This window comes from Crinia signifera, unplaced genomic scaffold, assembly GCF_055691185.1.
Source record: "Crinia signifera unplaced genomic scaffold, ASM5569118v1 HAP2_SCAFFOLD_366, whole genome shotgun sequence".
NCBI lineage: Eukaryota > Metazoa > Chordata > Amphibia > Anura > Myobatrachidae > Crinia > Crinia signifera.
This window is the reverse complement of record NW_028142259.1, coordinates 8,928-16,472: the sequence shown is the minus strand read 5'-3', so window position 1 is coordinate 16,472 and position 7,545 is coordinate 8,928. Positions and strand designations below refer to the sequence as shown.

General features: G+C 48.5%; 1 long non-coding RNA gene across 1 annotated transcript; it reads right to left on the bottom strand.

Moving 5' to 3' along the window:
- Window positions 1–212: 212 nt before the first annotated feature.
- On the bottom strand, window positions 213–6,858 carry LOC146055218 (uncharacterized). The gene is made up of 3 exons (XR_014468528.1): window positions 6,727–6,858; window positions 3,149–3,284; window positions 213–341 (listed from the first exon to the last, which is right to left on the bottom strand). It is a non-coding gene; the product is annotated as an uncharacterized LOC146055218 (long non-coding RNA).
- Window positions 6,859–7,545: the final 687 nt, after the last annotated feature.

Sequence of the window (7,545 nt, the reverse complement as noted above, 5' to 3'; positions counted from 1 at the left end):
GAAATGAATGGGCACTCGAGGACTCACAAATGCTGGTGAAATCAAAAGGCCGTGTTTATTCCATAAGTGGTCTTACAGGCGTCAACGTTTCGGGGGCCGGACCCCCGTCGTCAGGACAAAATGCAGACAGGGTGAAGTACAGAATAAAGTGCAAGTGCATGGGTATTTATAAGACATGTTAACAAATAGGCGCTAACTTACCCCCTCCCTGTAGCCGTCCCCCACGAGCATCCACAGGCCGGTTTCCGGAGTACTGCGCACAGCAGTGACGTCACCACGTTCGGCGGCGTCCAGCTGACCGCGCGTCATCACGGTCGTCATCCCGCGGTGACGTGGGTGGGCTGGGAAAGAGATTGCAGCTCACATTAGCATGAATACAAGTATCGTGCTACAGAAGTCATAAAGCAACAAAGGCATCCATACATCAGGGTTGCCGACCCTCCCGGAATTTCCGGGAGTCTCCCGAAAATCGGGGCTCCCTCCCGGCCCCCCGGAAGGGTGGGCAACCCTCCCGGATTCAGGGGGGACCCCCGCTGTACCCCGGATCGCGGCATTAAAATGCCGCAATCCTCGGGTCTCAGAGGAGGGGGCGGAGCTAAAATGACACAATCGCGTCATTTTAGCCCCGCCCCCTCCACGGAGATCACTACATTAGCTGGTTTAACAGCATGGGGGCGGGGCTTAGTGATGTCACGCTTAAGCCCCGCCCCCTGAGCGGCTACTGAATCTCTCCTCTCCGGGCTTCTCCCGGAGAGGAGAAGAAGAAAGTCGGCAACCCTGCCATACATACACAAAACTTCAGAGGATGCAAGTGAATAAAAAATGCAAAAAAACAAGTGGACATGACCATATTATGACTACATAGTGACATCTAGTGGCTAAAAATGAGAAGACATATATAATAAAAAACGAACATTTAAAAAGGGTATACGTATAAAAAGATAACTGCGTGCGGCCCCGAATTGGAGCCGCACTGGGCAAAAGTCAAAGTGCATATGCTGGGTGAGGTGCAAACCCTATGGCGTGAGTGGTTTAAATGCAATCTGAGTCCCTGCTGGGTATCTATAATAAGCAAAAACAGCCCTGTGTGGGGTGATGCAGCCAGCATCACTGTATGCGCATAGCACCAGAAGCCAGAAATTGCAACAACAGAATGCCAGCATCTTGTATATTATATGTTATCCTGGTGTGTCACCTGGACACCGATAAGGCTGGGGGACTGGTGTCACACAGTGGGATGACAAGTACCTTTAACAAGGGGGAGAGAAAAGGAAGAAGGAAGACATGATTGTGTGTTAGTGGACCAAAATGGTTACAAAAAATTATGTAGGCCAAGTGTGTCATTAAGGCCTTTAGGGTGTAGTGTGTCAATTTTGTAAATCCACTTGGACTCAAGCTGCAGAAGCTGTTTGGAACGGTTGCCACCCCGTATGTGTACCGGCACGTGGTCTATGATCTTATATTTGATCATTGCCATGTTATGTTTGGCCTTGGCGAAATGCCTGGTCACTGGTTGCTCCCCTGAGCCAGAATGAAGGGCTGCCCGTATGGCACAATCGGTCTTGCCGATGTAATGTATTCCACATGGACAATAAATGATGTAGATAACAAATTTAGTCGTGCACGTGAGGGGCCATCTGATTTAAAAAAAATTTACCCGTATAGAGATGTGCAACTTCGGTGCAAGCTGTCACGAAGCTGCATGTTGTGCAGCCTAGGCACCGGTAACAGCCCATTCTGGTGGGTCTGATTTGTCTAGAAGGGGTGTCAAAATTTGTAATCTCGGTCTTGACCAATAGGTCCTTCAAGTTTGGGCCGCGCTTGTAGCTCGGCATCAGCTTGGTGTCTTTGAACACCGGTAGCTCGGGATCCGAACGCACAATTTCCCACCAGTTTTTTACTCTGCTGGTGGTTTCTCGGCTGGCAGAGCTAAAGTCATTAACCCATGGAATACATGGCTTTATGACTTTAGGTGTTGCACCTGTGATAAGAGTGATGCGCTCACACGCCAGAGCCCTGGCCTTGGCTTTAAGTAGGCCCTGTCTGGGGTAGCCTCTGTCCTCGAACTTCTGCTGCATGATGTCCAGTTGGTGATGAGTTTCAGAGTCGGTATCAGTGATCCTGCATACTCTCAAAAACTGAGTATGGGAGACTCTCCACCGTGTTGCGTGGGTGCGAGCTGTTGTGTCTAAGTATAGTATTGCGATCTGTCGGTTTGACATACAAAGAAGTGTGTGTAAATCCCAAAAATACAAATGTGTAAAAAATAGGCGTATTTCTGCCTACGAATCCATTTTGGTACATTTCCCCCGATGTATACATAGTATATATATATACACGCTATACTGCTGTTCTGTTCTCAAAGACAACATGAAGCATATATATCACTTGTGGAGCCGATATTTATGGTACAACACGCCCCTGTAATTCATAGAGATCCCACAGCACATCTCCCCCATGTGTTAGAGCCTGACATCTCCGATTTACAAACATGATCATTAGCGATCAGTTTGACCATGTTATTATTGTATACAGAGATCCATATGTAACACACCCGTCCGGATCCCTGTGTTAACACCATACAATTGTCACGCTAGATGCGGTGACATCTTCTTCACATCACTTCTTAAACATTGCTCGGGCAGTAGTCCCGTGGCATCTGAAATTTACACTTCAAACTTGCACCATTTTTTAACATTGTTTTACTGTTTTAATGTAGGTTATTTATGTTCCATTTATGTGTTGTTATAGGCAGAAGCCAAACCCGGATCCTGGAGCAGAGGTTGTCATACAGAAGTGGGCGATACGGTGGGGTCACCATAGCAACCCATCTACAACAGAGGGGAGCGTGATGATGCAGTGAGGCTCCGCCCACTGACATCCGCCCGCACCGGAAGCCGCACTGGACGCAACCGGGACGCTCCACGTACGGGAATGGTGAGTATGCACATGCTGTATGTATTTAAATGTTTGCTGTGTCACCCGCACGCGTTGTACACCTTGACAAAGGGGTATCCAGTCCCCGAAACGTCGGTCACCTCCAATAAACACATTGTTAAGCCCACGGAGTGCCGCTGCCTGCTTGGATAATTCCTTAGATAGATAGATACCAGAAAGAACCCCCACTGGGGGAATAAACAGCACTCACCAGTCTGTAGTTCAATGGAGGTACAACCAGGAGGTAATCCAAAGTTTATTTTCTGCAAGAGAGATCTTCTGACGTTTCGGTCCCCACTGGTACCTTTATCAAGGCAGCCACTGTGTCAAATAGTCGCAACTTAAATCTGTGTGGGAAGGGGGATATATAGCCTTTGAGTATAAAGAAATATAAAAATATATGATACAGCCAGTACAGGATATGGCGGGTGAGCCAGTGAGAGGGACTATAGAGAGGTAGGGCAGGGGGATCAGAGGCGGTGCTGCAGCGATGCATAACCCACAACAGAGAGAGCCGGCACCGGGAAGGGTGATCCCTGGAGAGGACAAGGGCCTGTGCAGTGCTGTGAGCTGCTAACCTGTAAGGAGCGGAGGCTGCGCAGCTGTGAGACCAGGAATGGCGCCAGGAGAGCCAGGCTCCTCCAAGTCCCCTACTGCTGCTACCTGCCAGAGGGAAGGGAACCGCGCTGCCCCCACTAGCTGCCAACCACAGGAGGAGCCCCAAACCCGGAGAGAACAGAATGATGTGTGCTGCCGAGGTGTCCTACATAGTGCCTGCCTGTGGAGGAGCCGAGAGGGTGAAGACTAGAACCTCAAGGAAGAAGGTGCTGAGGGGGTAAATTACCTGGGAGCACACCCAGCCGGAGGATTCTCCTGAAGTTGCTCCGAAGAAGATAGAGGACGCAGCAAGTGGAGACCAAGGTGCGCAGGCACCGCGGAGGACACCCGCTCTCGAGGAACCAGGACTGGAGGACATGCAAAGGACCCCTAGCTGTAGACCTGTAGAAGCCCCCTCAGTGGTGCGGAGCTGCCCCTAGAGATGCCTGCCCGAAAGTAAGTTAAGAACACGATGTAACATCAAGGACAGGAGCTGCTCAGAGGACAGGTGACAGCCCAGCGGAGGAGAGGATAGAGGAGGATCCCCAGCCTGATAGGAGCCGGGGGTGGAAGCAGAGGCCGACCCAGAACAGCACAACAGGCGGAGCAGAGGACGACCCAGCACCTCCTGCTGCAGGAGCCGAGGACACGGGACACAAGGCAGACGTCAGGCTCATGGCAGATGCTGTGCGGCTGTGGTACAGGTATATGTGCGCTGTTGTGTGTTTATGCTGGGCGTTATGGGTAATAGAGGAGGTTTCTTTTTTAGGATGTCGGTATGTGGTAGACTCGCTAGTTATAGGATGTGTAGTATGCTAGGGTTTGTGGTTATAGTGGATGTATTTGTGTATGCAGGGCACCATTTGCGGATGTACTAAAAGGATGATCACAAAAAGGGATGATCGGGATGATTGCCTGCAGTTCCTATTCGCACCACTAGATGTCACAATTTTTTTTACTTCAACTGAGAATTTGTATGTTGGACACTGGTTGTGTATCCTGGACAGTCGGTAGAATAGGTAATCAGCGCTCAGTATCATTCTGTGGAGTTTTCGTAGCTTCTTAAAAGAAGCTGTAAGCGCTGCACAGGGAGGCCAGGCAGCGTCTCCCCTGTGCACAGTGAGCTGACAGGACGCGCTTCTGTCAGCTCCTGCTGTGCTAGCAGTGTGAGGATTCACTAATGAGAATCCTCACACTGTGCCTACCTAGCTAGTGTAAAAGTTAATAAAATAATAAAAACCCTAACTAACTCTACTCCTTCAGCTGCTCCGGCAGCCCTTTAGAATAGCACCCACTCCAGTGGGCACCTAACACGAACTGAGGAGTCTGGGATGCAGTAGGGGAGGAGCCTACCCTCCAAAAGCTTTAGGATAGGTGCCTGGCTCCTGCGGACCCTCCTACATCCCAATGTGAAGCTGTGTCACCAGGACCATTGAAAGAGAAAAGTATGTGCTGCACATACTTTTTGTACTTGCTTTTCATCGCATTGTATGCACAACGCATGTACAAGGATGAATGCGATGCGTGCTATTTAAGCTCAAAATGCACGCCCGCATCGAGACGTGTATGGGCACCTTAAGTCAGAGAGAACCTGAGAATTCTGACTGGGAAGTGCAATTAACAGGTCAGATGTGGACTGCTGCTTTGAAGTTGGATATCTCCATTTCCCCAGGGCCGATTTTAAAAAATTCTGGTATCCCTGGAAAAAGGGGATCCTCAGCTATCAGAGTATGGCCCTTATACACCTGGGGCCCCAGAGCAAGTGCCCATTAAGCCCATACGAAAAGACCGCCCTGGTCCCGGTTCGCTGACATCATCCGGGGGCGATTATGCTGTGTACACACGGGGGCGATAGGGGCTGAAATAGCTGGGAATATGGTTGCTGAGCGACCATATTGCCAGTGATTGGAGTGTGCACCAGCGATAAATCGCCGGGTGCGCGCTCCCGTTTTCACAAAACGGGACACTGGGCAATATGATTGCTGATATGATTGCTAGCAATATATTGCCAGCGATCATATTGCCCCGTGTGTACGCACCTTTATTCCTAACAATTTTGCTGCACCCGTCATCTTGAAACGTGCACATGTCCCTTTGTTGATGAATTTACAAGACTGCCTAATTAGAGCAATAATTGATATTTGCGTGGAGATTAATAACAGTATTACAGACACACATGCTATGACCGATAACACACACGTAACAGACTTATTTTAATTTTTTTTCTAATGCACTTTATTTCACATTTATCACTTTTCACTTATGTTTTTAATATTTCGCTGTCCTTAATAAATGATTCAATAAACATCATGTTTTAGCCAATTCTCTGTTTCTTGGGCCACTTTATTAATGTACCTATAACATTAATCAGAACATTAATATATGCTAACCTAGATTGCCCCTTGTAGGAATACTTTATCTTTCTTTGCTTCCAAGTCTAATACATATTCCTGGGTGCGCCTCCCCCATTACCAATTGATACTTAATATAGTAATGCAGGGGTGAGATAGCTATACCAATTACAGGCCGTTCGGATTGATAGCCTCTATCTATTAACCTGTATCAGCGATATCAGATGGTCGACAGTCATCAGGTCGACATACTGCAAAGTCGACATGGGTCTAGGTCGACAGGTCATTAGGTCAACATGGTCTAGGTCGACTGGGTTTTTCACTGGATTTTCGGGGGGTTTTTTGAGCCGACATGTGCCGACAGGCGGAATTTCATGCCCTACCATCCACTAGGGCAGGCGTTCCCAACCACGGTCCTCAAGGCACACCAACAGTGCAGGTTTTAGTGATATCCAGGCTTCAGCACAGATGGATTAATCCAAATCACAGGTACTAATTAAGACACCTGTGCTCAAGCCTGGATATCATTAAAACCTGTACTGTTGGTGTGCCTTGAGGACCGTGGTTGGGAACGCCTGCACTAGGGTGTGGTGGGAGAATAACATAGAGTGCCAAGCACAGCCAGACATGCGAGGGGATGCGGTGCACTTAATCCTGTGTCCATGTTGACTGTGTCGGCATTCGGGTAAAAAAAAAAGTACAAAACCCTATGTTGAGCTAGACCATTTTGACCTAATGCTTTTTTGGACCAAATGACCTGTTGACCTTGACCCATGTCGACCTTGCAGTATGTTGACCTAATGACTGTCGACAATCTTTAGGTCGACCATATGATCCTTACCTGTTTCAGCAAGGGGTGTGAGGCCAATTTCTCTCTTTCTCTCCAGGGAATGGAGAAATATCTGTGTTTAGAGCCAGACTAGAATCACGTCTGCCCGCAGACAATAGATCGGGTATCATTTTTTTATTTTTTTTTATGTATGTTTGACAAAGGCCATACACTTCACTGGAGGCGAAGATCCGCAGACGAAGGCCAGAGCATACAGCTAATTGCTGCCGATCCTACTATTAAAAAAGAAAAAGGAATGTATTGTATACACAGAACATCGAACATGCCTTCCAACTTTTACCAATAGATCAGTGGGACCTGCATGCAGCTGGCCCTGGAAAGGGGCGGGGCTATGTGCAACGGGGGCGGGACCGGGCATCGAGGCCCCGGGTTTTCCATCCTCTTTGCCAGCGTACCCAGCCCCGTCTCTCCTTGCTGCGCACGGCACCTATCCAGCAATCACCGGCTGCTCCACAAAGCAGAGCAGCCATGATCACCTCCCCTCAAGGGACATCAGGGCAGGCTCCAAATAGCGGGACCATACCACTGTAATCAGGACAGTTGGGAGGAATGCTATAAATACATTATCATGTAGCGCCTATTATTCCTGTTGTCCGACTCTACCTGTATGACTACATGTGAAGGAAAACACAGAGGCTGCTTCTTTTGCCCAACGTTTGGGAATTTATGATATTTTAGTTTTCGGAACTTGTCTCCTGTCCTACATAACAGTTTATAGACGCTGTGACCAGGGGTGAGGGTCATTAAGTCGACAGTAATTAGATCTTTTGGTCGGCAGTGAAAAGGTCTACATATGAAAAAGATCGACCT